Genomic DNA, 27,780 nt, shown 5'->3' on the forward strand with positions numbered 1-27,780 from the left:
AGACCAGTGAGACCAGTCAGAATTCTGACCTACAAACTATAGGGTATTAACTTTGTGTTGTTTTAAGCCACTAGGTTTGTGATAATTTGTAATAACAGCCATAGGAAACTAATATACATGCTACTTTTAAAAATTCAGGTAGTCAAATTTATTAATCTTTTATTGCATCTGGAGTTTGAATCATTTTCAGATAACCATTCCTTTCACCTAGGTTATAAAAACATTCACATGTATTTTTTTTCTGATACTTGTATGGTCTCATTGTTACATTTAGATTCCTACTGTATTTGGTGTATTGTTTGAGGTATGAATGTAATATTCTTTATGGTCAAGTGGCCAACCAGTTGTCCCAACGTGGTTTATTTTAAAAGTTCATTTTTGGACCCAGTGATTTGAGGTGCCGTCTTTATCATACATGTATTTCTATATGAACTTGGGTTTGTTTCTGGACTTCGTTCTTGCTCTGTTTATCCACACACCAACACCACACTGTTAGGGTCTCTGACCCTCCACACAGTCAAAAATCCCTATATAGTTGTCCCACCGCATCCAAGGGGCCCTCCGCATCTTTGGATTCAACCAACCCTGGATCACTTACTACTGTAGTATTTACTATCGAAAGAAATCTGTGTGAGTGGACTTGTGCAGTCCAAGCCCCTGTTGTTTAAGGGTCAACTGTAGCATGTTTACTGTATGGTAGAATTATTTTTCCCTTTAAGCCTTTTCTTTCTCCATGTTTTCCTGCGTATTCTTGCAAGTTTTTCATATGAACTTGAGTATTAACTTGTCTAACTCCAAAAGAAATCTGTTGGTATTTTTATTGGAATGGTGTTAATTTTATACAGTAACTTAGGGAAAACTGACATTTTACAATGTTGAGTCTTTCTATCATAGAACAGACTTCTGTTTCTCCAGGTCTATTTTTGTGACTTTGAGGAATTTTAGAGTTTTCCTCTGGTCTTGTACATTTCTTTGTATGATTTCTCCTATTTTATCTTCTTGGTTGGTAATGTAAATGAGGTTTTCTGTACTAGTATATCCTCTGTCAGGTTATTATGTCTATGGAGATGATCGATTTCTGTATATTAATTTATACTAAATCTGAATTTTTGATGTTTGAGTTAATTTCATCATTGATCCACATCATTTTCAGGCATAATACCATGTCATCTGCAAATATAGTTTTTTCTTTTCCAACGCTTATGCCTCTATTTGATTTATCTTGTATAATTGCACTGACTGCAATATAATGTTGACTAGGAGTGGAGTTAAGGGGTATCCTTCCCTTGTTCCTGATTTTACTAGAAATGCCTCAAATATTTCTCCATTACATGAGATACTGGTGTGAGGATTAAGGGCCTGTGTGTGTGTGTGTTTCATCATGCTAAGAAAATATACATTAATTCCTATCTTCTTCAGTTTTCATCAGGGAAGATGTTAAATTTTGTCAAAGGTTTTTAGATATGTATGTAGGGAATCATGCAATTTTTCTTATTAGATTAATTGGTATACTCTATTAATGAATTAATAAATACCGAGCTAAATGCAATTGGCCTTTGGTCATGGTATATATCTTTTAATACATTGTTGCATTGTTTTGCTCATTTTTATTTAGTATTTTTGCATTGATATATATAATGGCATTGATATATGTTTTACTTTTGTTTCGTTTTTTTTTTTGCGGTACCCGGGCCTCTCTCACCGCTGCGGCCTCTCCCGCCGCCGAGCACAGGCTCCGGATGTGCAGGCTCAGCGGCCATGGCTCACGGGCCCAGCCGCTCCGCGGCATGTGGGATCCTCCCGGACCGGGGCACAAACCCGTGTCCCCTGCATCGGCAGGCGGACTCTCAACCACTGCGCCACCAGGGAAGCCCTTACTTTTGTTTTTAAATTGTATTCACAAGGGTAAATTGTTTTCTCGGTTCCTGCTGCTGTAGAAAAATAGCACAAACTGGGTGGCTTTAACAACAACAGTAATTAACTTCTCACAGTTTTGGATGGAGGCTGGAAGTTGGCAGTCAGGGTGGCAGCATGGTTGGGGTATGGTGAGGGTCCTCTTCTGGGTTGCAGACTGCCAACTTGTCCTTGTATCCTCATGCTCGCTGTATCTTCATAGGGTGGAGGGCAGAGGGAGGAAGCAAGCTCTCTCAGGACTTTTATAAAGTTCTTAATCCCATTAATGAGGGCTCACCCTCAGGACTTCATCTGATCCTAATTGCCTCCCCAATGCCCCAGCTCTTAATAGCATCACATTGGGGCGTAGGGTTTCATCATAGGAATTTATTGTGAATGAACACATTCAGTCTCCTACAACTGTCAGTGTTATACTTGCTTCATAAAAATAATGAGAAAGTTTTCCTTCATTTTCCATGGAAAAACTACGAAACATTGGAATGTTCTGATCTTGGGGATTTGTTAGAATTCCCCAGTGAAACCATTGGACCTGTGTTTTTTGTTTTGTGGTAGGATAGAATATTAATTACTTTATTTCTTCTAGAAAAGTTGATCTAATTTAGCTTTCTGTCCCTACTAGAGCTGATTTTGGTGTCTTTTCCAGAGAATGATTCCATTTTATCTATTTTAAAATTTATTTGCAGAGAGATGAGATCTGTAAAGTAGCCTCTTATATTTAACTTTTTTTCTGCTTCAGTGGTTATTTCCTATTTGTCATTTATTATCTTGTATATTTGTGCCGCCTTTTTCCATGCCACCTTTTTTTTCTTTTAATTTGATCAAGTTATGTAGCAGTCAATTTAAAAGAAACAAGCTAGATTTGGACTTTTTTTAACTAGGTTTATTGTTTTTCTATTCTCAACTTCATCACACTTTGCTCTTACCTTTTTCTCCTTCCTGTGCTTTCTTTGGTTATTTTTCCTTTTTTGGCCTTCTGAGCCAAGAATTTAGTTTATTTATATTCTTTAATTTTTATTGTTAAATGTGCTTAGGAGGTAGTAATTTTTTCTGTGAGCACAGCTTAAAATGTAGCTAGTTATTATTATTTTTTAGAAAATTTAAAATTTTAGTTTGAATTCTCTCATTCAAAAGTTGCTTAAGGGCTTCCCTGGTGGCGCAGTGGTTGAGAGTCCGCCTGCCGATGCAGGGGAAGCGGGTTCGTGCCCCGGTCCGGGAGGATCCCACATGCCGCAGAGCGGCTGGGCCCGTAAGCCATGGCTGCTGAGCCTGCGCGTCCGGAGCCTGTGCTCCGCAACGGGAGAGGCCACAACAGTGAGAGGCCCGCGTACCGGTAAAAAAAAAAAAAAAAAAGTTGCTTAAAAGTTAGTTTTCCAATTCACAGGAGGGAGGGCTTTTGCATTTTTTAATGTGTTGATAATTTATTGTTCTATTGCATTTTATCCTCAATTTCTACCTTATGGAACTTACTGATGTTTACTTTGAGACTTAACATATAATGAATTTCCCCCCAGTTTTCTTGAGATATAATTGGCATACAGTACAATATAAGTTTAAGGTATAAAGCATAATGATTTGACTTACATACGTCATGAAATGATTACTGCAATAAGTTTATTGAACATCCATCACCTCATATAGATACAAAAGAAAAGAAAAAGAACAACAAATTTTTTCCTAGTGATGAGAACTCTTAGGATTTATTCTCCTAACAACTTTCATATAAAATGTACAGCTGTGTTAATTATATTAGTCATGTTGTACATTACATCCCTAGTACTTATTTACCTTAAAATCTCAAGTTCATACCTTCCGAAGGCCAAGAAGACAAGGACAGTGTGAGTGGCAGCAATCTCCCGATGGGCTAGTCCAGCTCCCTCTGGCTGCACTTGACACAGGCAGGCCAAAGGGCCAGGCTTGGTGACAGAGTGGAGTCTCTTCTGTCTTAATCCCCCTCTTTCCCCTGCCGGGCCTGGCCTCCTCCCACATTCTCTGGCTGGGCCGGTGGGCAGCCTGCCTCGGATGGAGCTCCCTGCTGGTGGCTTGCAGAGAAGAGGCCTCTGTGCCCAGCCGACCTGATGCTCCCAGGAGTCAGCTGGCTGCTGCTACTCACCCTGGCGTTCACAGGACTTCACACACCCACGGTTGGACCCAAGGCACTCCTGGTGCGGTGATGAGTGAGGGTGGGGAAGCACTTGTGATTAAACGGCTGGAGTTTTACAGCCAAGTGAACAACAAAAGCAACAACAAAATAATTATAATGCAATGACTTTTTTGTATGTTCCATGTAAGCTTGTACATAGGTGTGAGACTTGCCCTTGTGCAGGTACACAGTTGTGGAGCCGCCATATCTCAGACTGGGAGCACTTCCACCTTTCCCGCATAGATCCAAGTGTTCCCGCCTGACATGTGTCAGAGTTTTGGTTTCCACAAAGCCGCTCCAACACACACTGTAATCAGAGTGATTATTGTTTTTCTATTATGATAGGCATGAAGTAGTATCTCAGTGTTGTTTTAATTTGTATTACCCCAGTAATGAGATTGAGCACTTTACTTATTGCCATGCAATTACGTTCTTTTGTGAATCGCCTATTCATGTACTTTCTTTAAAAAAAAAGTTTTTTCTACTACATTTGTAGTTCTTTATAAATTTGGGATAGTGAGTCTTATTAGGATATATATGTTTCAAAAAGATTCTTCTAGTCTGTGCCTTAACTTTTCATTTTCTTTATGGTAATTTTTTCTTCTCATAGAGGTTCAAAAATTTAATGTAGTGAAATACTTTATTATCTTTCTCAGCTTGATGATATAAAAGTATTCTCTAAAGCATTCTTCAAAAAGTTTTATAGATTTGCTTTTTGCATGTGTTTTCTTTAAAGACTATTTTTTTGAAGAGCAGGTATAGGTTTACAAAAAAATGAGAGGAAGATACAGAGGTTTCCCGTATACCCTCTGCCTCTGTATGAGAATAGCACCCTCCCTCTGTTATTAACACCACTCACCAAATGGTAGATTTTTACCAACAATGAACCTATGTTGACACATAGTAATCACCCAAGTCCATAGTTTACCTTAAGTTCACTCTTGGTGGTGAACGTTCTGTGGGTTTGGACAAGATGATAATGACATATATCCATCATTGTAGTGTCATGCAGAGTATTTTCACTGCCCTAAAAATCCTCTGTGTTCTGTCTATTCATCACTCCCTCTCCACCGACCTCTGAGAATCTCTGATATATTTAGTGTCTCCATAGTTTTGCCTTTTCCAGAACGTCATAGAGTACGTAGCCTTCTAAGATTGGCTTCTTTCACTTAGTAATATGCATTTAAGGTTCGTTCCTGTTTTTTCATGGCTTGATAGTTCATTTCTTTTTTAGTGCTGAATAGTATTCCATTGCCTGGGTACACCATAGTTTATCCATTCACCTGCTGAAAGGACCTCTTGATTGCTTCCACGTTTTGGCAATTATGAATAAAGCTGCCGTAAACATCTGTGTGCAGGTTTTCATGTGGATGAGTTTTCAACTCCTTTGAGTAAATACCAAGGAACACGATTGCTGGATCGTATGGTACAAGTATGTTTATTTTTATAAGAAACTGTCAAACTGTCTCTCAGACTGGCTCTACCATTTTGTACTCCCACCAACACTGTATGAGAAACCCTGTTGCTCCACATTTTGGCTCTTCTAACAGGTATGTAGTGGTATCTCATTATTGTTTTAGCTTGAATTTCCTTGATGCCATGATGTGGAGCATCTTTTCATACACTGATTTGCCAGGTGAGGTATCTGTTAAGGTTTCTGGCCCATTTTTAAAATCAGATTGTTTGTTTTCTTATTTCTGAGTTTCAAGAGTTGTTTGTAAATTGTGGATAACAGTCCTCTATCAGATGTGTCTTTTTGCAAATATTTTCTCCCAATCTGTGGCTTGTCTTCTCACTCTCTTGATACTGTATTTCACTGAGCAGAAGCTTTTAATTTTTTTTTTTTTTTTTTCTGTACGCGGGCCTCTCACTGTCTTGGCCTCTCCCGTTGCGGAGCACAGGCTCCAGACGCACAGGCTCAGCGGCCATGGCTCACAGGCCCAGCCGCTCCGCAGCATGTGGGATCTTCCCAGACCAGGGCACGAACCCGTGTCCCCTGCATCGGCAGGCAGACTCTCAACCACTGTGCCACCAGGGAAGCCCAGAAGCTTTTAATTTTAATGAAGTCCAGCATATCACTTATTTCTTTCATGGATTATTTATTTGATGTTATATCTAAAAAGGCATCACTGTACCCAAGGTCATCTAGATTTTCTCCTATATTATCTTCTAGGAGTTTTATGGTTTTGTGTTTTACACTTATGTCCATTTTGATCCATTTTGAGTTAATTTTTATGAAAAGTGTAAAGTCTGAGTCTAGATTTTTTTTTTTTTTTGCATATGGGTTTCCAGATGTTCTAGTCCCATTGTTGAAGAGACTGTCTTTGTCTTACTGTCTTTTCTCCTTTGTCAAAGATCGGTTGAGTGTATTTATGGGGGTCTATTTCTGGTCTCTCCATTCTGTTCCATTAATCTATCTGTCCTTTCACCAATATCACACTCTCTTGATTACTGTGGCTTTATAATAAGTCTTGAAATTGGGTAGCATCAGTCCTCCAAACTTGTTCTGCTTTACACATTTAGTCTTTAATCTGTGTTTAGTTTTTGGGACTGGTCTGAGTTCTTTATTCACATAGAAACTGGACTTGCTGCTATTGTTTCAGTAGTCAATCCCTCCCCCACTAATTAACAACACATTTCTGTCATACACCTTGATCCCATATATGTGCGTCTGTTTCTAGACTATTTCATTGATGCATCTATCTCACTCACTTACCTTTTTAATTATTACCTTTATAGTAAGGTACCTGACCCTTTTCTGGATGTTAGTGGAGACACCATTCTTAAAGATTAGTTGCTTATTTTTAGCCTTTATCTCTTGTATAAATGTTTCAAGATCAGCTGGTAAAGTTCAGTGTATAAATCTGCTGGGATAAATGGGTTTGCATCATAGGCTAAACCTTATTTGGTCATTCCATATTACTATTCCCATTATTATTGCTACTGTTTTTATTTTTCACATTGATGGATTGCTTTATTTAGGATTTTTGAGACTGCATTCATTAATTTTCCTTTCCCATTTGGTACATGTTTACTTTTAGTATCGAGTTCATTCTAGATGACTCATAAAAGTCTCTCCTCTCTCCTTTTTCTCCCCCTTCAGTTCATGCTTTCTCCCGCCACTCCGCTCGCCTTCTTTTTCTATTTTCTAGAACTTTTCCTGTAAGATTTGGACATTAGAGATTTTGTACTGTTTTCAAGCTTTGTAAAAATTGCCCCCCAAAAATCTGGGCCCACAGTTCAACAATAAAAAGACAAATAATCCAATATAAAAATGGGCATAGGAGCTGAAATTTATCCAATGTGATATATTCATACAATGGAATATTATTTGGCAACAGGAAGGAATGAAATACTGATATGTGCTACAACAGGACAGATCTTGAAAGCATTATGCTAAGTCAAAGAAGCCAAACCCCAAAGGTCACATACTGTATAAGTGCATTTATATGAAATGTCCAGAATAGGCAAATTTATAGAGACAGAAAAGTAGATTGTTGGTTACCTCTGGCTGGAGAGTGAAGAGTGACTGCAAATAGGTACTGTGGGGTTTTTTTGGGGGGTGATGAAAACTCTTCTAAACTTAAACAATGATGATGGTTGCATGACCTGCACATGCTAAACTCAAATGAATCGTACGCCTTAAATGGGTGAATTTTATGGTATGTGAATTGTATCTCAATAAAGATGTTTTTAAAATCTAGGCCTATGGGTTATTCCGGGGTAAATTTTTATTTTCAACTATCGAATCGATCTCTTGTTCAAGATTTTGTTGATTCTTGAGTTTTATGGAAAGATTTTTAAAATTTTAGGACATTGATCATTTTACCTGTTTTAAAATGTATTGCTGTAAAGTTGCTCACAATGAAGTAGTCCTATTATTTTAAATCTCTGTCGTATCCTTAGTTATGGAGGCTTTTTTATTCCTAAGCTTATTGATTTATGTCTCCTCTGTTTTTCATTAATCTAAGCAGGTATTCTTTTATTGATCCTATATTAATGTTTTGTTATACTTTATTAGACTTTGATTTTATCTTTATTAATTATTTAACTCGTTTATTGCTGTTAGACTTCATCTATCTTCTTTGCTTGGAGGCTTTGCACATTAATTTCCCAATTTTCTTCATTTCCAGAATATGCACTAAAATTATGAATTTTAGTACCCCTTGGCTGAGTTTCAAGAGTTGTTTGTAAATTGTGGATAACAGTCCTCTATGTACCCCTTTAGTTCTTTTCATCTTACAAGTTTTGATACATAGTGTTTTAAGACATCAAATTCTAATTTTTTCTAATTCCTTTATATTTAATTATTGATCCATGGATTTTATAAGTGTGTATTTTTTTCATTTTTATTAAGAAAAAATTCAATGTATAGAAAAATGAAAAGACCACGGCAATGAAACACTCATCTATCTACAACTTGGCATCAATAAATATTAGTATTTTTGTTTCATGTATACTTTTTCCAAAGTGAGTGGTAAACACAATGATACTTCACCCTGAATACTTTAGCATGTGTCTTTTAAAAATAAAGACCACTTCCTTTATAGCCACAATATCATTTTCACCCTTAGGAAAAGTAATAAAATTTCTCTTATCCTATCCAGTAGCAGCCTTATTTGAATTTCTCCAATTGTTTCCAAAGTGTCTTTTATATCTTTTATTTTGGACCAAGATCTAACCCCATTAATTTCACTTAGTTATGTCATGTCTCGTTTAATCTGTTTTTAGTGCCTCTACTTTCTTCTACCCAGACACTGACTCTTTGAAGTGCTGCAGAGCACCTTGTATTCTGCATATGCCTCATTGTTTCCTTGTGGTACTATTTATCTGATCCTTTATCTTCCGTACTTCTTATAAGCTGGAAATTATGTCAAAGGCCTTGCTTAGGTTCAGGTTAAACATGGTTTTTGCAAGAATACTCCATAAGTGACACAACACACTTCTCACACAGCGTCATATAAGCAGAAACGTGTCAGGGGATCTCTCCCTTGCATAATATAACTTTTTCCTTGGCAATTAAAAAAATCAGGAGGTGATATTTGATACTGGATGAGTATTTTCTTTTCCATCAATCTTGTACCTAATGACTTTGGCATCTGTTGGTGATTTTAATTTGGATCAGTTACTTCATTGGGGATTGCAAATTGGTGATTTTTTAAAAAATTTTTAACATCTTTATTGGAGTATAATCGCTTTACAACGGTGTGTTAGTTTCTGCTTTATAACAAAGTGAATCAGTTATACATATGTCCCCATATCTCTTCCTTCTTGCGTCTCCCTCCCTCCCAATCCCACCCCTCTAGGTGGTCACAAAGCACCAAGCAGATCTCCCTGTGCTATCCAGCTGCTTCCCACTAGCTATCTGTTTTACATTTGGTAGTGTATATATGTCCATGCCACTCTCTCACTTTGTCCCAGCTTACCCTTCCCCCTCCCTGTATCCTCAAGTCCATTCTCTAGTAGGTCTGCGTCTTTATTCCCATCTTGCCCCTAGGTTCTTCATGACCTTTTTTTTTTTTTTAGATTCCATATATATGTGTCAGCATACGGTATTTGCTTTTCTCTTTCTGACTTACTTCACTCTGTATGACAGACTCTAGGTCCATCCACCTCACTACAAATAACTCAATTTCATTTCTTTTTTATGGCTGAGTAATATTCCATTGTATATATGTGCCACATCTTCTTTATCCATTCATCTGTCAATGGACACTTAGGTTGCTTCCATGTCCTGGCTATTGTAAATAGAGCTGCAATGTACATTTTGGTACATGACTCTTTTTGAATTATGTTTTTCTCAGGGTATTTGCCCAGTAGTGGGATTGCTGGGTTGTATGGTAGTTCTATTTTTAGGTTTTAAGGAACCTCCAAACTGTTCTCCATAGTGGCTGTATCAATTTACATTCCCACCAACAGTGCAAGAGGGTTCCCTTTTCCCCACACCCTCTCCAGGATTTATTGTTTGTAGATTTTTTGATGATGCCCATTCTAATTGGTGTAAGGTGATAACTCATTGTAGTTTTTATTTGCATTTCTCTAATGATTAATGATGTTGAGTATTCTTTCATGTGTTTGTTGGCAATCTGTATATCTTCCTTGGAGAAATGTCTATTTAGGTCTTCTGCCCATTTTTGGATTGGGTTGTTTGTTTTTTTGATATTGAGCTGCATGAGCTGCTTGTAAATTTTGGAGATTAATCCTTTGTCGGTTGCTACATTTGCAAATATTTTCTCCCATTCTGAGGGTTGTCTTTTCGTCTTGTTTATAGTTTCCTTTGCTGTGCAAAAGCTTTGAAGTTTCATTAGGTTTATTTATTTTTGTTTATTTTTGTTTTTATTTGCATTTCTCTAGGAGGTGGGTCAAAAAGGAATTTGCTGTGATTTATGTCATAGAGTGTTCTGCCTATGTTTTCCTCTAAGAGTTTGATAGTGTCTGGCCTTACATTTAGGTCTTTAATCCATTTTGAGTTTATTTTTGTGTGTGGTGTTAGGGAGTGATCTAATTTCATACTTTTACATGTACCTGTCCAGTTTTCCCAGCACCACTTATTGAAGAGGCTGTCTTTTCTCTACTGTATATTCTTGCCTCCTTTATCAAAGATAAGGGGACCATAGGTGCATGGGTTTATCTCTGGGCTTTCTACCCTGTACCATTGATCTATATTTCTGTTTTTGTGCCAGTACCATTCTGTCTTGATTACTGTAGCTTTGTAGTATTGTCTGAGGGCAGGGAGCCTGATTCCTCCAGCTCCGTTTTTCTTTCTCAAGATTGCTTTGACTATTCGGGGTCTTTTGTGTTTCCATACAAATTGTGAAATTCTGACATAAGCCTCCTCTTCTCAATGGGAAAACACTATAATTCCCCTACCAAAAGAATCCTTTATTCTTTTATTTATTTATTGAAATATAGTTTATTTACTGTTATTTTAGTTTCAAGTATACTGCAAAGTGATTCATAAACTTATTTTTATTAAGGTTTCATTTACATGCAATAAAATTCACTGATTTTTAGGTACACAGTTTGATGAGTTTGACACAATATACTGTTGTAACCACCACAATGATGATATAGAATATTTTCCACACGCCAGCACTTCCCTTTTGTGCCTCTGTATAGCCAAATCCCCTCTCCATCCCCAACCCCAGGCAACACTGATCTTTTTGTCTCTACATTTTTTTTAGAACCAAATGAAATCAAACAAAAGCCAATCACAAAGTATGATATTCTTTCATTTTGCATAATGAAAAGAATGAGATTTATGCATGTTAAGTTTATCAGTAGTTGGTTACTCTTGATTGCTGGGTAGTATTTCATGGTATGGATGGATCTACCAGAGGTTGCTTATCTGTTTACAAGTTGATGGAAATTTGTGTTTTCAGTTTGGGGATATTATGAATAAAGCTGCTGTAAACATATACGTGCCAGTCTTTATGTCAACACGTTTTCACTTCTCTTGGGTAAATACCCAGGAGTAGAATTGCTGGATGGTCTTTTTACGTGCATGGTTAACTTTTTGAGAAACTGCCAGCTGGCTTTCCAAACTCGCCGTACCATTCTGCATTTCCACCAGCAATGTATGAGAAATTAAGTTGCCCTACATCCTTGCCAACACTTGATATTCTTTTTAACTTTGGCGATTCTAGTGGGTGTGAGTAAAACTAATTGAGATTTTAATTTGCTTTTTTCAATGAGTAATAATGATGAGCATCTTTTCATGCAATGATTTGTCATTGTTATATCTTCTTGGATAAGAATGTATTTAAATCTTTTGCTCATTTTAATTGGGTTGTTGTTTTAAGTTGTAAGATTACTCATAGAAGAATATTTTAACTTCTATATGTATATGAGTTGTTTCTTTGTTACTAATTTACATTTTATTGAACATGGTCTGAGAAAATATTCTATATGAAGCTTGTGAGCTAGAAATCTTTGGTCTATTGACATTGCTTACTGAAAGGGAAACATATCTCTTCCCTCTCAGAAACCTTGTCCTACACCAACATTTCTTGAATTTTACAGTAGACGACCCCTCCGAATGGACTGTAAGTTGAGAAATACTTTGCAGAATAAGGCATTTGATCTTTCATTGATTCATTACTTGATTTAGCACACACTGAATACCTTTCATGCCCCGATCTTTACTTAGGTGCTGGGACACCCTGGATGTTGTATTGTAAACAGACAATAGATAATTAAGTTTTTCTCTACCCTTTATCAACTCTCTCATTAGCCTTCCTGCTTGTTCTTTTGGGTTCTCTACGGAGACAATCATATCAGGAGACTGATTAGCATATCCCTCCCTCCTTTTTAATTTAATTTTCTATTTTATTTGTTTTTGGCTGTGTTGGGTCTTTGTTGCTGCGCGAGCTTTAGTTGTGGCGAGAGGGGTCTGCTGTTCATTGCGGTGCATGGGCTTCTCGTTGTGGTGGCTTCTCTCGTTGCGGAGCTCGGGCTCTAGGCACACAGGCTCAGTAGTTGTGGCGCACGGGCTTAGCTGCTCCGCGGCATGTGGGATCTTCCCGGACCAGGGATCGAACCCGTGTCCCCTGCATTGGCAGGCGGATCCTTAACCACTGCACCACCAGGGAAGTCCCACTCCCTCCTTTTTGAAATACCTTCTATACTAGGTTCCTGGGGGAGTCCACTCTCCTGGTTTACCTTCTCTCTCTTTGGTTGCCACTTGGGATGGTCTCCTTTCTTGGTTCCTCTTCATCCTCTTAACTTTTTAAAGTTGGCATGCCTTTCAGTATTTAATCCTTGAACGTCTTCTCTTTTCTAACTACTCTCAGTCTTAGTGACCTACCCAGTCCAATACTGAACCCTGGGTTCTTCCACCAAAATTTACTCTAACCATAGTCTTTCCCATTTCAATTAATAGCAACTCCATTCTTTTCGCCTCTAAAGCCCGAACACTTGGAGTTATTTTTATTCCTTCCTTGATTTCCAAACCCCCTCTCCTGAGCAAATACTGTTGGCTCTAAATTCAAAACCATCCCAAACTGCCACCAGTTCTCATTATTCTTCTTGCTAGGGTTCCGTCCAAGTCATCTTCTCTTACCTGGATTCTGGCCAGTAGCCTAATAACATATCTCCCCTTTTCTTTCCTCTTTCTCTCCTATAATTAATTTGCAATATGGTAGTCAGAATGATTCCTTAAACAAAAGTCAGATCATGAAGTTCCTCTGCTCAAGATCCTCTGCCTCCCTGCCCCTCCCACACCCCTTAGAGTAAAAGCCAGTCCTTAAACTGGACGAAATCCCACCCAATGATCTGCCCTCTCAGACTACCCCATTAACCCTCCGTTCCATCCCTTTGCCTCACTGCTATTCTTAGGCCTCACCCAGGCACACTCACCTCTAAGGGCCACTGCACCTGCTCTTTCTGCTTCCTGGGACCATCTTCCCTCAGATAGCTGCATGACTTACCTGCTTCCTCCCCTCCTTTATTTACTCACATGTAGCACTTTCAGTGGGATCATCACTGAGAATTGTTTAAACCTGAATATCACCCAACCCTCCCTGCTTTAATTTTCTCCATAGCACTGATTACTTTCTAACGAAAATATTATTTCCTTATTCTTTTCTAATGTCTGTCTTCCCCTCCAGAATGTAAGTTCCACATGGTCACAATGTTTTTTTCTGATTTTTTACTCATATTTATTTTCCCGCACTGACACATAGTATAAGCACTCAATAAATGACTGAGAAGTAAATAACTGAGAGAACTGGGCAGGATATCTTTTGAAGAACCAAGGACGTGATGAATTGGAGGTGGGGCCATCAATTTCGCCTATCACTTACTTGGTCCCGATGCAATGCCCCCCTCCCCACCAGCAACTTGGGGGAGAAAAACACTGCAGAACACAGCAGGAAGGTGCCTGCAGCCCAGGGTCTGACTCTCCGCTCAACTCTTATCTCCGTGGACAACACCAATTTCCTGGACACTGTTCCTTAAACTATTCATCAGCATGATATTTCATTCTGGTGGAGAGGAGGACCTTTTTGGAAATATTTATTTCTTGGTAACATTTTGATCAATCTTTTAACAAAATCTTTAAAATTAACAAACACAATAAACAAATTGACAGTGAAAAATCACAAACTTTTAAATATTAATAAAAACATCTTAGGGGCTTCCCTGGTGGCGCAGTGGTTGGTAGTCCGCCTGCCGACGCAGGGGACACGGGTTCGTGCCCCGGTCCGGGAAGATCCCACATGCCGCGGAGCGGCTGGGCCCGTGAGCCATGGCCGCTGAGCCTGCGCGTCCGGAGCCTGTGCTCCGCAGCGGAAGAGACCACGGCAGTGAGAGGCCCGCGTACCACAAAAAAAAAAAAAAAAAAAAAAAAATCTTAAAATCGGACCCATAGCTGTCCTTGATGTATATTATTTACTTACTGGGGAGAGGAACCCTTGAACTTCATTTTACCTCACCTGTCAAGCCACAGTGATGTAAATGATTTTAATTCTGACCTGTAAATCAAAACTCCAAACCACTGTTACTCATGGAGTGCCCATGATTGCATAATGCTGTTGTTAAGTACCGCTGGGCTGTAAAATAAATAGAGGACACAGTCTCTGGCTAGATAGGTTGGGGCTTACTGTGACTTGCCCACATTTCTCAACTATAGCATAAAGCAAAAGAAAGATCTGAGCACTGATTTGAAGCTCTATTCAATTTTCACAGTAAAGTTTACTTACTTTTGCCTAGCTCTTATACCTTTCTGAATAAATGGCTTAACATTTTTGTTCCACTTTTCAACTGGTGATTGGTTTATCCAGCAAATTATTTCCCTAACAAATAATGTCATTCAGGATAATTGAACTTTTCCAGCACTTAAGAAGAATGTACAAAACCAGGCATAATCCCATTGGTTGTGTTCTTTATGCTTTAAGATTTATGTATATCTAGGACTGCTGTTATTTTTATTAAAAAAGAAAAAAAACTTTTGCCATAATCCTTAAAAGCCTATGACCAGTAGAAATATGGCATATTAAAATAATTAAAAGTATATTACGGAAAGGAGCACCTTATTTCATCCTTAGAAGAAACTATGTTAGTTGGAAAAGAATATCAGTTTTAGAAGTCATGATTTTCTAATAAAGTAACATTTCTTTAAGAAGAGCATTTCCACAAGAATATGGGAGGAAATAGGAGAATTCTTTAAACTGAAGCTGGGGCTAAACTGAGTGCAGCATTTTCTTGCCCAAATCAGGTTTTCCTTTTATCTCTCAAAATGCCAACAGGAGGCAAAGGGCCCAGCTTCATCGCGAATTACGCGCTGATTCTCCCTCCATCAACTTGATCCCCAAATGTACTTGGGAACCAACTTCTGACTCCAGACAAACGACTGTTAGTTCCAGCTCTTACCTGCCAATTACAATACTGTACTTTGGATATCCGTGCCAGTCTCTGGATCAGCCTGATGATAAGATTACAGGACCTGTTTGTTCAGTTCATTAGCAGAAATTCGTTCCACCCAGACAGAGCAAGCAGCGGTTTGGGACGCGGTAAAGGGAGGGATATGCCGGGGGCCTGCCGGGATGGATTGATTTTTCTTATTGGGAACTGGGAAAGGAAAGCACTATTTCTCCTTCGGGATCCCCATTTCCCCTTCCAGTTCCTCTGTTTGGGGCAGACAATAGAAGCCTCACAGGCCCCCCTCTCCCCGCGCGGGTCCCTGTCGCCCCCTCCTCCCCTCCCCTCGCCCACCGGCTTCCCCAACTCCGGCTCCAGGCAGAGATTTGTCAGAACCGTTCGGTTGAGACTGATTATGATTGCAGCAGATGGGCTGGATCTGACAGCCTGATCCTAAGCAGCTTCTGATGGGGGTGCCGCGGAGGGGCGGGGAGGGGGAGAAGGTGGGGGGCGGGAATCTGTGGGACGGAGCCGCCTGCTAGGAGCGCACCGCGCGGCCCCGCCAGGCGCGACGGGGCAGCTGTTTAACGCGCGCCTCCGGGAGGGAAGTGGCACGCGGACCCGAGGGGCCTCCCGGAAGGCCGGGGAAACGTCCATTGCCGAGAGGGCACCGAGACACCGGGAGGCAGGCGCAGGAAGACCGGCGCAACACAACAAAGCGGAAGAGCGCACGGAGGACGCTCGGCTGCCGGGCGCTGGTGGGCGGCGGGGCGCGCGTGGCCCCGGCTTCCTCCGCCAGACCCGGACATGGCAAGTTGGTCAACTCCAAGCTCCGCGGCCAGCGCCTTGCTGCCCCCGAAGTGACAGCACTGCAGGGTCTGCCCACCCCGACCCCGACCCGCTGCAAAATGCTCCACCACCGGCCAGGTAAGGAGACGCCAGCCCGCTCCCCTCCCGGGCGCGCCGCTCGCGCACGCCGCCCGCGCTCCCTAGCCTGACCCTTCGGCCCCTTTGCTCTCACTAGTCCGCGCGGACTCCCTGCTTCTGTGCCTCCCTCTGGTCTCCTCGGTCCATCTCTGCCCTCTACCGCCCTCCTTCACCGTCGCCCTTCTTTTTCCACCTTACCGGCTCCCAACAGCAGGGGGAGAAGTTTGGGGAGGTGGCACGAGGTCACGGGCTCTCTTCCGCAAGCGCCTGCACCTGGCCCCGCTCCGCAGGCGGTGGGTGGGACCCGGCTGTGTGTGCTTTCATCCCCCTTCCCGCTCCCACGCAGTCCGAGCCCCGCACAGCACACACGCACGCGCGCGCGCGCGCGCGCGCACACACACACACACACACATACACACACACACACACTCACACTCACACACTCCCTCCCTCCCTCCCTCCTTTCCACCCGTGGGGCCTCGCTTTTGCGCTGGAAGCGCAAATGAAAACAAGCACACGTGCAGACACAGTTCCAGGTTGGCGTGCTCCAGAGACTCCTGAAGGGGGAAGGGGTGGCAGGGGAAGGCGCGAATCTTGACAACTCCGACGCGCCCAAGCACAGCACCAGTGCCCCTTCTGCCCCTTGGCCTTGACTTCTGTGTCCCGGGGCCAGCAGAGCCAGGCGCCTCCAAGGGGGCCCGGGAGGCTGCTGTGCTTGGCACAGGCAATGTTGTGCCGCCGGAAACCCTTCGTCCCCCGACCCCTCGGGGGCCAGCGGCCTGGGCCACTTTCTGGCCCCTGGGACCTGCCTTCATCCCCACCCCCTCCACAGGCCCATCACCAGTGGGTCCCTGACCTTGTCTACCCGGCTCAGGGCGTCTGGCCCTGGCAGCCCCTCACTGGCGGCTGTCGCCCCAGCTCGCCAGGAGCTACTGGTGTGTGCCCTGTTGCTACTGGCAACTGCCTGTGCCGAAAGCTCAGCCCCTACCGCAGCTTAATGCTGATTGATGGGCAGAAATGCGATATTTTCTGGAGCTCAGCGGCCACTCTGGGACAGGGGCCCTCCCCGCCGCTGGAGCCATGCAGACCGCCTGCTACCCTTCCCAACTCTAGGCCCCGCCCCAGCCCACCCCTTAGTAAAAAGGGGCTCTTAGGATAGCCTCATCCCCTAGGCGTAGGTTTGGTGTCTGCATTTGCTTTACTGAGTCACCAGCAGTCTCCCCCGAGTGAGTTTCCCATCTTATTCTCAAGGATTCTATTGCGACGGATAAACGAGGCCGCTGTTTCTGGACGCGAGCATCTTCCTTTCTACTGTCAGCTCACACACCGCATCCTACACATAGTTACTTAAAATAGATCACTTCTTTAATGACCAGAACTGTTCCTGCAAGTGCTCAGGAAAGCATTTTCCAAAAATAATTCACTTCCTATCCGTACCTCTTCCTCAGCGACTCCTCTCCTCCCATTGCACTGCCTCTTCCCTTCTCCCTCAGAGAGGTGGTCCTTTCCAACCCAGAAAGACACAATCTGGGGAATAAGCCTGAGCTTGGGATGCTCAGTGCTGGGATAACCTTTACCACTTCTGTGTTTTCGCATATTAATCCCCCAAACTCATTACCCCCTCCTCTTTTCTGGGATGGCAGCCTTCTCCTCTAAGCTATTGTGAACTAATAGAAATTTTTCCGGGCTTATAGCAATTCCTGTCCCCATCTGTACCCCTTCTCTTCCTCCCCAATACTGAGGGCAAAGGGCCAGATTTTATTATCAATGAAATGATCTTTAAAAGAAGTTTTTGTTCTGCAGTATTATTCTGAGCACCCCAGTATTTTGAGCAGAGTGTTTTCACTGTCTGAATTGTCATGCCTAGCTTCGTTTTGCCTGTGGACATTCATTTGGAAAACCATGTGACGTTTTAAAGTCATTCATTTGTTCATGCCAACAAAACTTTCTTGTGAGGCTCTCCAGTGTTGGACACCAACCAAGGCCCTGAGTTGGGAATGGAGCAGAGACAGAGCCCAAATGGCTATCATCATTCTAAAGCCTCCATTATAGCTGGATTGTGGTTATTGCCATGATGGTTAATATTATAACAGCACACTACATTTGACCAGGACTTTACAGTTTACAAAAGGCTTTCACAGGCTTTATCTGCTTTAATCCCAGCAGCAGGAATTTTAAATAGCAGGGATTCCACCAAAAGGCCCAGTAAGGCTCATCAATCCTGCTTAAGCAAAAAGAAAAAGAATCTTGCAAATCATCACAATAGCTGATGGAGCTTTAAAACACAGAATAAACAATTCAGAAGAAGCTTATGAAGCTTAGTTAGCGGAATGCAGCTTGGGGAAGATAAGTGAAATGCATGGAACATGCACAGTACCAGAAAGGCATCCTGGGAAGAAACTCCATCCTGAGAGGGCTGACGGCTGGGGGTGGAGGCTTTCCGGGGCTCTGGACTATTGCCTTATCCCAGGATCTAAAATGGGATGAAAGTGTTAGCGCAAAGTTGCTGGGAGACTAGCAAATTAAGCAAAATGAGTAGGCAAGACTTTCTTTAGCTACAAGGCATTCTTGAGATATCCACAAGTTTCTGGTATATATTTACTTTAGAACTGAAGCAATTTTCTGTACTTAGAGCATAAAACACGAGTTTTTGTGCCTTGTCTGAGCCATATGAAGACAATCAGGGTTTTGGTCATTTTTCACCCACTACTTTGAAAACTGGGGTTGTCTATGAAAACAGATGGTTAGGGCTTCCCTGGTGGCGCAGTGGTTGAGAGTCCGCCTGCCGATGCAGGGGACACGGGTTCGTGCCTCGGTCCGGGAATATCCCACATGCCGGGGAGCGGCTGGGCCCGTGAGCCGTGGCCGCTGAGCCTGCGCGCGTCCAGAGCCTGTGCTCCGCAACGGGAGAGGCCACAACAGTGAGAGGCCCGCGTACCGCAAAAAAAAAAAAAAAAAAAAAAAGAAAAGAAAACAGATGGATAAATAGAAATATCTCTTTGTTATCATTTATAGGGAAAATGTACAGAAGGCCTTTATGTAGATTTGTTCCTTTTCTCTTACCCTTCAACATGGAGGGCAGCTGTCTCCCACATCTCAGCTGTGCATATCATTCGTGACTCTCCTCCAGAAACGATGTCTAGAATGCCAACTGATAGATAGAAATTTGGTTGGCATTTCAGACATCATGCGAGGCTCTTGTTTGTCATTTTGAAAAGTTTTATTCAGAGAAGGTTTACAACCAAGATGGTGTATCATAAAGAGCTGATTATGGCCCGAAGCTGGCTGTGGGTACCACTAGATAACAGATAAGCCAAGAAAGTAATCACAGAGTAAGGTCTGTTGTTAGGAAAGAATGGAGATACCCAAGGAAGCTTTTTCTTATTTAGTAACATGAGGTTCTGTGGAAACCTTTAGATGTGTTGGTGTTTCGGTTTTTTGGTTTTGGGGTTTTTTTTGCTGGAAAATCAGTTTTTTCAATCCTGTTACTCTTATTTGGCATTCCCATGTATTATTTTCATTCTTAGACATTATAACATTTTGACTAGAGCTGAACTTACATGTTTAGGTTGATTGTATGTCAATGAAAAACACATTACATATGTATTATATATATGTATTTTTTATATATATATATATATATTTATTTATTTTGTGTGTGGGGGGGTACGCGGGCCTCTCACTGTTGCGGCCTCTCCCGTTGCGGAGCACAGGCTCTGGACGCGCAGGCTCAGCGGCCATGGCTCACGGGCCCAGCCGCCCCGCGGCATGTGGGATCCTCCCAGACCGGGGCACGAACCCGTGTCCCCTGCATCGGCAGGCAGACTCCCAACCACTGCGCCACCAGGGAAGCCATATATATGTATTTTTTTGTGGGGGGTGATTCGATTGGACCTCGTGGACCCTTCTCTGACAGGGGAGTTCTGCAGCTTCTGCTGGATCCCTGAGGTTTTCAAATGAAGTTTAGAGAGAGGTGTGGTTGATTCCAGCCCTAGGCATCTTCCTCTGATTTTCTTATTTAATGTGAGAGACATGAACAGAGGAAAGTTGTGGGGACTGGGATGATGGGTAACATCACCCTGGTTCAGGGGGGTCGGTCTCCCCCCCTACTCTCTAATTTGAGGCCCCGTTATTTATCTGTTCAATAAATATTTGTGGAGTAGCATTTTTAGAGACCAGGCTCTGCGTTCCAAGCCTCCTTGCTTTTTCTGCAGAACTATGCCATTTCATCTGATCCATTAGCTGTGTTCCTTTCAAATATCTGATATCTGACCAAGATTGCTTCCTAAATATTACTCTCTTCCAGCCTTCTTTCTCCCAGTAACTCTGTTCATGTGTCTCCCCTGCTCAGTCTTCTTAGATGGTAGTGGATTAAGTAAACAGTCGCTGTGAATTTGTTGCTCAGCTCGGAGAGCATGGCTGTTTCATGTTACTTGATATGAGCTTAACCGACAAAATGAGGAAGCAAATGGATCAGTGTATGTTGTGTTGTGTTGTGTTGAAAGAGGTCCAGAATACGTCATGGCGCTTACTGCTGTAGGTAAGACTCTGGCCTCTAAATGGATCGTGAACTCAGAGTGTTACTAGAACTACAAGTTACCTGGCAGGTGGTTAAGAGTTTGTTTAAACCTGGGAGTCTTGTAGACCTGGACTCAGATCCTGATACCGTTGATGTAATTTGAGGCAAAGTTATTAATGTCTATAACCTCCATTTGGTTTCCTTATTAACAAAAGAGAAAACTATGCATTTATAAGGTGTTACGTATAAAATCTAACATATTTCGAGGGCTTAGGACAGTACTGAATGCTCAAGAAGATGAACATATGCTCTCTTCTGTGGTCTTTTCATGTTATTTTCCATTTGGCTGGGACCTAGTAAGACTCCCTTTTTCACATCATCTCATCTTTGAACCAGCTCCCAGTATACCACAGAGAGCAACCATTATAGGGAAGTTACAGTTTAAAGCCATTACAGCTACTTTCTGAAGGAGCACATGCCTTCCACCAGTATGATGGGAGATGACACCGCTTTCTCTCTTTGAGATGCAAACAGTTTAGTCTCTAAGGTAAACCTAGAAACTTTCAGTTAACATTCAGTTCATCCACTGTCTGTGAAAGGCACTGTGTTTCACACAGTGCAGGGATGCAGAGATGAAAAACACAGTTTGTTCTCAGCTTTCAGGGTGGAAGAGAGGAGGTGTTGATATGATAAGAAAAAACCAGCATAATAATAAGGAACGTCATCATAATAAAGACAGCTGTCAGTTATTAAGCCCTGGTGTGTGTCAGACACATATTTTATTAAAGGTGGCAACAGTCTTGAGATCTGTGAGAGAGATGTTATTTCTCCGTTATAGAGGTATGATATTATGAAGGTAAACTTAAGTTTCATAGCGGTGTTATTAACAAAATACTATTGGTTGCAAAGGAGAGAGTTATCCTTACCAGAGAAGCCTACCTCAGGTGGTTTGAATGAGTTGTTTGGAAATAGTGATAGTGTTTTATTTAATAACTACATTATCCAAGGTTAGATTTGGGTTCAACAATCTCTTGATCCCTTACGTTCTGTTCACAGCATTATAAAAAAGAGAGAAAGAAAAGACTGGGCTTTGTTAACCAGCCATCGAGGAATTCATTCTCTTCCCTTTCTCAGTTCTTTGTTCATTTTTATTGCAAATGCCTGCGGGGAAAATGTCTTATCTAACCTCCCTTGTGAAGCTCTTCCTTAGTTTAAAGACCACATTATCATCAGTGATTTTTTGGATTTTTTTCTGTTTTTTCATCGTATACCGTTGAGGCTACCAACATTTTCTCTAATGTAAATCATATCAAGTTTATAAATACACATTTGCATTGTCAAATCGTTAGTATGGCATTCTAAAATAGCATAGATTATTGACTACAGTAGGCATCAGAGTCAAATATAGGATTCAACACACATTTCACCTGATGCAAATTCTGATAACTTGACTTCTCCCAGACTGTTCCTCTTTTGTTTTTCCTTTTAGTCACACCTTGTTTTTTCACCTAAACATGCTCATATTCTAATATTGTAATGCTGTTCTCCATACCTCCTCCCTGGTGACAGGTGTCCAAACTCAGCTGTCACTCTCCATCTCTTTCCTGTTGAGATTGTATAAAATGGACTGTCTTCTCAAATTTCTAGAGTGATGCTTTTATCTTAGGAATCCTAAACTTGCCTGAATCACTGCAACATGAAAAGGAAATCACACAGGCTATCTAAGTATTGGTTGGGCATATGAATTTTAATCCTTCAGAATGGTATTTTTGAGGGAAACAGGTATTCACTTGAGAAGGCATAGATTGATCTTTACAACTCACTGTCCGCTGTGTTCCGGTTTAAAGGAATTCCAGCACAAAAAGAATTCCAGCCAAACACAGCATTTCTATGCATCACCGGAAGGCTTTCTTGCCTGCCATCTTTCATTCACTTATTTATTCATAAATTGACTCAACAGACTGGGGTTAAGTACCTACCATGTGTCAGGCAGCGTGTCAGACTTAGAGTGACTGCAAGCAGCATCTATTCTTCTGATACTGAACGTTGAGCAACAGAAAGTCATCAGTTCTCAAAAGAAACAAGTAAACAGAAGAAACACACACCTTTGCCATTGCATGATTCTGCGCGCTTCCTGCTTTTGTGAATTATTTTAGCCAATCTCATCCTTGTTGCATTAATGTATTTTTTTAAATTGTTCTTTATCTTTCACTAAGACTTTCACTCAGAAGGTAGAAACCTTTGTTCCTCTGTACCTCAGAGTCTATCCTGATTTTCCTGATGCATTTCCACTTGTCTTTTTTGCTGAGTTCTCAATGCTTTAAGGCTTTTCATACACGTTTGTTAACTAGACAGCAGGAGGAAAACGGAGAAGTGAGGAAGCTTAGGAATTTCTTACATTCGGAATTAGGAAATTAGCTAACTTGGGGTTTAACATAGCCCAAAAGGACTGCCATTTTTCTCTCCTTCCTGCATATCATCACGTCTACCTCAGATCCTATTGGGGAATGCATCCTCTTTTTCACTGGACAGTCCGTTTCAGGGTTTGGTGTACACACCTTTGTGTCTGTGACTTCCCCTTAGACATTTCTGGCACTGGTGGTGGTTTTCCAGAACTTGTGGAATCCTGATGCTGCTTTGTGGATATCCCTCCCCCGTTCTGCTAAGTTACAATGCCTCTGAGGATTTCATTCTATGTCATTACGGCCACCCTCTTCTTCCTCCTACACTGACATGTTTGGAGACATCCACCTTATTTTCATTCAAAGAGACCATTTGGGTAACACACTGCACAAGACCTTGTCCCACATTTCATGAATTCGTAGTAAGTTGTTTCGGAATGCCATTAGTTATAAGTTAATTATAAAATTAGTTTTAAGATACAGATGTCCTGGAGGAGAGAGGACATTACTCTCTAGGTGGAATAGGAAACACACCGGTAAGGTAACAGAAACAGCATAGGAAATCAGCGTAACAGGAGGCGGGGGGAGAGATCTAGTCAGGAGAGGGCTTGCTCTCAGCCTCTGAGGCAGGCACTTGAAGCAGCCCTGGAGGACAAGGGGTTGCTGAAGATGGAGAAGTAGTAGGGACCCATCAATATGGCTCGGTGTCTGTGTGCTGAGCACTTTGGGCTTGATCCTCTGGGGTAGCGGTGCCCAAGACACGTCTCCCTGGAACAGTAGTTCCGCTGGGTGTTGTAGGTGTACAACACCTACAAAACAAGTCCCCGTGGTTGAAAGGTAAGAAAAGCGGAGGGAAAGTTAAACAGATTTTCTCTCCTGCAGACGTTCTCCAAGGCTTTAATGCGCTAATCTGCACTGTAATCTCGAAGTTTCCCAAAATACTTTGATCGCTGAATCCGTTTTTAACGGGGAGCCTCTTCTGGAAAATCCCTTGGAGGCCACTGATGTTTTTGAGTCAGAGGCTGTATGGGTGAAAGATGTTAGAAGCGCGTACCTGAAAACGTGCATAGCGGGTGGGATCTGGGTGGGGGGTGGGATGCAGGATAAATAGGAGACTGGCTCTGTCCAGCAGGACAGGATGAAGACCTGGATTAGGCGGGTGGCATGAGAATAGGAAAGAAGGGATATTTCATGAGTTCTCACAGTGTAAGAACCTCTATTCTTTTTTCAATGACCAGATGGAAAAGAGTTGTCAAGATGGAGAATCAGGAAGGGCCCCAAACTTTTAGATTCTTTTGCCTTAGGAGGCTTATCTAGCAAGGCTCTTATCTAGCGCTGCTTTTCAGAAGCAGTGAAAACTTGATGAAACTGGAGTGTCTTTGCAGGCATGTGTCTTTTTTGGGGTGGGTGCTCTATAGTCCAGATACTTCTTCTACAAAATGCACTTAAAACAGCCCCGCTATTTCAAATCATGTGTCTGGTATAACATTGCCATAAATGACCCCACGCAGCTATTAGAGCTCCCTGAATCGGAAGTGGCCTGTATTTGCCAAGGGAGTGTCTGCAACACAGAGAAGAGACCACACCCTGCTGTTGGGAATCTGGTTCTTTGTCTGGCTAAAGGGTACTGTTGTTGGTTTTCCTTATGGGGAGCGTTATCCGAAATGACAGTGGGCACAGTATAGGAGTCACACCGATTTTGCTGCCAGGTCTCCTGAGTTTATTCATCCCTGGAGATGCTGAGATTTCGGCGTACAGGGTTGAGTCCCATCATTTGTCTGTTTGGTCTCCAAGGACTGGACTCCAGGTCTGTTCACCGTCTGCACAGTCTGTTTAATCTGTGCAGGAAATCATGCATGTGGCTTTTGGCTGTTCACATAAGATTACACAGAATAATGATTTTTCTTCTTCCGTGATTATTTTCTATTTTCGGGAAATGTTCTTAACACTTTTTTCCCATAAAACAGGCAGCAGAATAATGCAGTGGTATAAAATGAAAGGCTTTGCTGCTTTTTCTCTAAAATTGTTCATGGGAGCAATTAGTTATGATAAGCTTTCCAGTTTTCTTACAGATTTATGAATACAAATACATTTAACTGCTTGATAACTCATGTATTCCCTATATTTCTTTCTTTCTATCGCTACACCTATTGTAACTCTGTTCATGTATTTGAAAGCTTGCAAATGATTCAAAGTAGTTGTGGTTATTAGTATGGATACTTCTAAATATTTTTCTCTCTTATTGTTTAAAATTCCATAAAGTGAATCCTTTTGGTTCTCCACTTATATTGCTTATTTGTGCTTCTCATGGCCTTGAAAACCCTGAGTTGTGCTTCCATGTGGTTCTTTTTTTTTTTTTAATTTTTATTGGGGTAGAGTTGATTTCCAATGTTGTGTTAGTTTCTCCTGTACAGCAGAGAGAATCAGTTATACATGTACATTTGTCCACTCTTTTTAAAATTCTTTTCCCATATAGGTCATTACAGAGTACTGAGTAGAGCTCCCTGTGCTATACAGTAGGTCCTTATTAGTTATCTATTTCATATATAGTAGAGTGTATATGTCAATCCCAATCTCCCAATTTATCCCTCCCCCCTCCCCGCCCCCCCATAACCATAAGTTTGTTTTTTACGTCTGTGATTCTATTTCTGTTTTGTAAATAAGTTCGTTTGTGCCATTTTTTAGATTCCACATATAAGCGATATCACATATTTGTCTTCCGTGTGATTCTTGCTTGACAGATCTCTGTCCCTTGTTGCCTCACTCTGAAATTAACTTGTGCTCCGTAGATAAACCAGTGTCCTTGAGCGCTCTGACTCCTTCAGACTAAAGACATTTATGTTGATGCCTGATTTCTTCATTTGGCTGTCACCGTTGGCTAAATGACTATATAAGTGCAAAATCCACCTGTTCCTTTTGTGAGTATTGTGTATGCTCCACCAGTGTGTTAGAGACCAGTGGCTGTAGGGGGAAAAACGGGACTGTTATGACGTCTCCTGCCCAGTTGTCCAGCCATTGTTATTGTTTGGTTGGTTGGGATTAAATGATCTTCTATTGCTACATGACTCTAGGAGAGAAGGCAGGGAGGATGAGGAAAACAGAGAGAGAGGGCACGGCTTAGAAGGAAATACCTACCTGGGTACAGTTGTCAGTGAATGACCTCAAGTGTGCTAGATTTAAACAGAAATTTTGGCTGTTTTTTTTTTAAAACTACAGGTGTATTGTTCTTTCATATATTGTAGAATGATAAGGCAGGATCATCAAATGTCTCTACTGACTCGTGTGGCCACATTCATTTTCTAATTAAATGGTTGTAATATGCCCAAGATTTTTATCTTTGTCGTTCTTTTTCTGAAGCCACAATTTAATATGCTTGTGAGAATATTGACCCTGCCTTTTTACGTGTGGATTTAAGAGGAATCTTCAGCGTCTCATAAATGTTATTTGATAAAAAGAAAAGCAAACATGAACAAGATGTCATTAATATTCATAATAAAAAGAACAATTTGAGGAAGGCTGGAACAAAGGCATACCGAATCAACCATAGTCAATCTACAGTAGTTGTTATTTTGTAGGCATAACTTTTCCTAATGGGATTGTTAATTTTAATGAAGGGTTTAGTCTCACAGCCTATTCACAGCTACTATTTCTATGCAATTAGATTTAAGAAGAGTGGGTAACGTTTCCTTTTGTTTAATGAGCAGATGAGAATATGTCACATAAGTGTAAGCAAACACATGTACATATTATACATATTTTATTAGCATAATATGCTGTGAGTACCATTGCTCAGGAACTAAGTTGCATATTCAAAATCAGACAGATCAGATTATATTTCCAACTTTATCCTTGGTTTATTTAAACATTTGTATTATGGCACGAATCAGATGGCTTTATTTAGTTTTAATCTACCATTGTTCCTTCCCCTTTGCAGTAGAAGCCACGCTATTTCGTTTGTTCACATACTAGAAAATATACGTGCTTTGGGGTCTTTGGAAAAGTAGCATCTTAACCCTTCAGGAGAAAGCGTGTTCCTTACCACCTGTCATCTCATACTCAGGAGTTGGCACATAGTTTGTTCACGAATAAAACTCTTATTTTTAATTCTGTAATTTAAGCTTTATACATGCATTATATTATTCTGGTACTAGGTTTAATTTCCGAGAAAAGGATGTCCCATAAATTGTTGAGACTACCAGTGACACCATTTGGTTTCTAAAACAAAAGCTGCTAAAAGGATTCTAGGCAACGACTTCAGAGGATATTGTAATGCTCTTAGCTGCCACTGCCCACCCAAGGAGCAGAGAGTCTCTCTTTATGAGAATCCTTGTATCTCATTTCATTTAATAGAACAGATAACTTCATATTCACATTGGCTTTTGGCCAGACAGTCTCTGCAGCCATGATCTCTTTCGTATTTCATTCCTGGTATCCAGTACCACGAGGAGACCTCTCTTTGCCTGCGTCAGGACTGGGAGTATTCTCATCACACGTTGCTGAAAGCCGTTGCTCCCTCCCCA

The 27,780-nt window shown here is 41.4% G+C and overlaps 1 protein-coding gene across 7 annotated transcripts in view; it reads left to right on the forward strand.

The window, feature by feature from the left end:
- Positions 1 to 27,780, forward strand: part of NCKAP5 (NCK associated protein 5) — a 1,056,356-nt gene that overhangs the window by 419,727 nt on the left and 608,849 nt on the right. The window contains exon 1 of one of the 7 annotated variants that reach the window (XM_067742131.1): positions 16,023 to 16,339. The exons of the other annotated variants lie outside the window; for them this stretch is intronic. The gene's annotated coding sequence lies outside the window, so the exon portion shown is untranslated. Of the gene's footprint in view, positions 1 to 16,022; positions 16,340 to 27,780 lie in introns of those variants that run through there. 7 annotated transcript variants of the gene reach the window in all.

This window comes from Pseudorca crassidens, chromosome 6, assembly GCF_039906515.1.
Source record: "Pseudorca crassidens isolate mPseCra1 chromosome 6, mPseCra1.hap1, whole genome shotgun sequence".
NCBI classification, from domain to species: Eukaryota; Metazoa; Chordata; class Mammalia; order Artiodactyla; family Delphinidae; genus Pseudorca; species Pseudorca crassidens.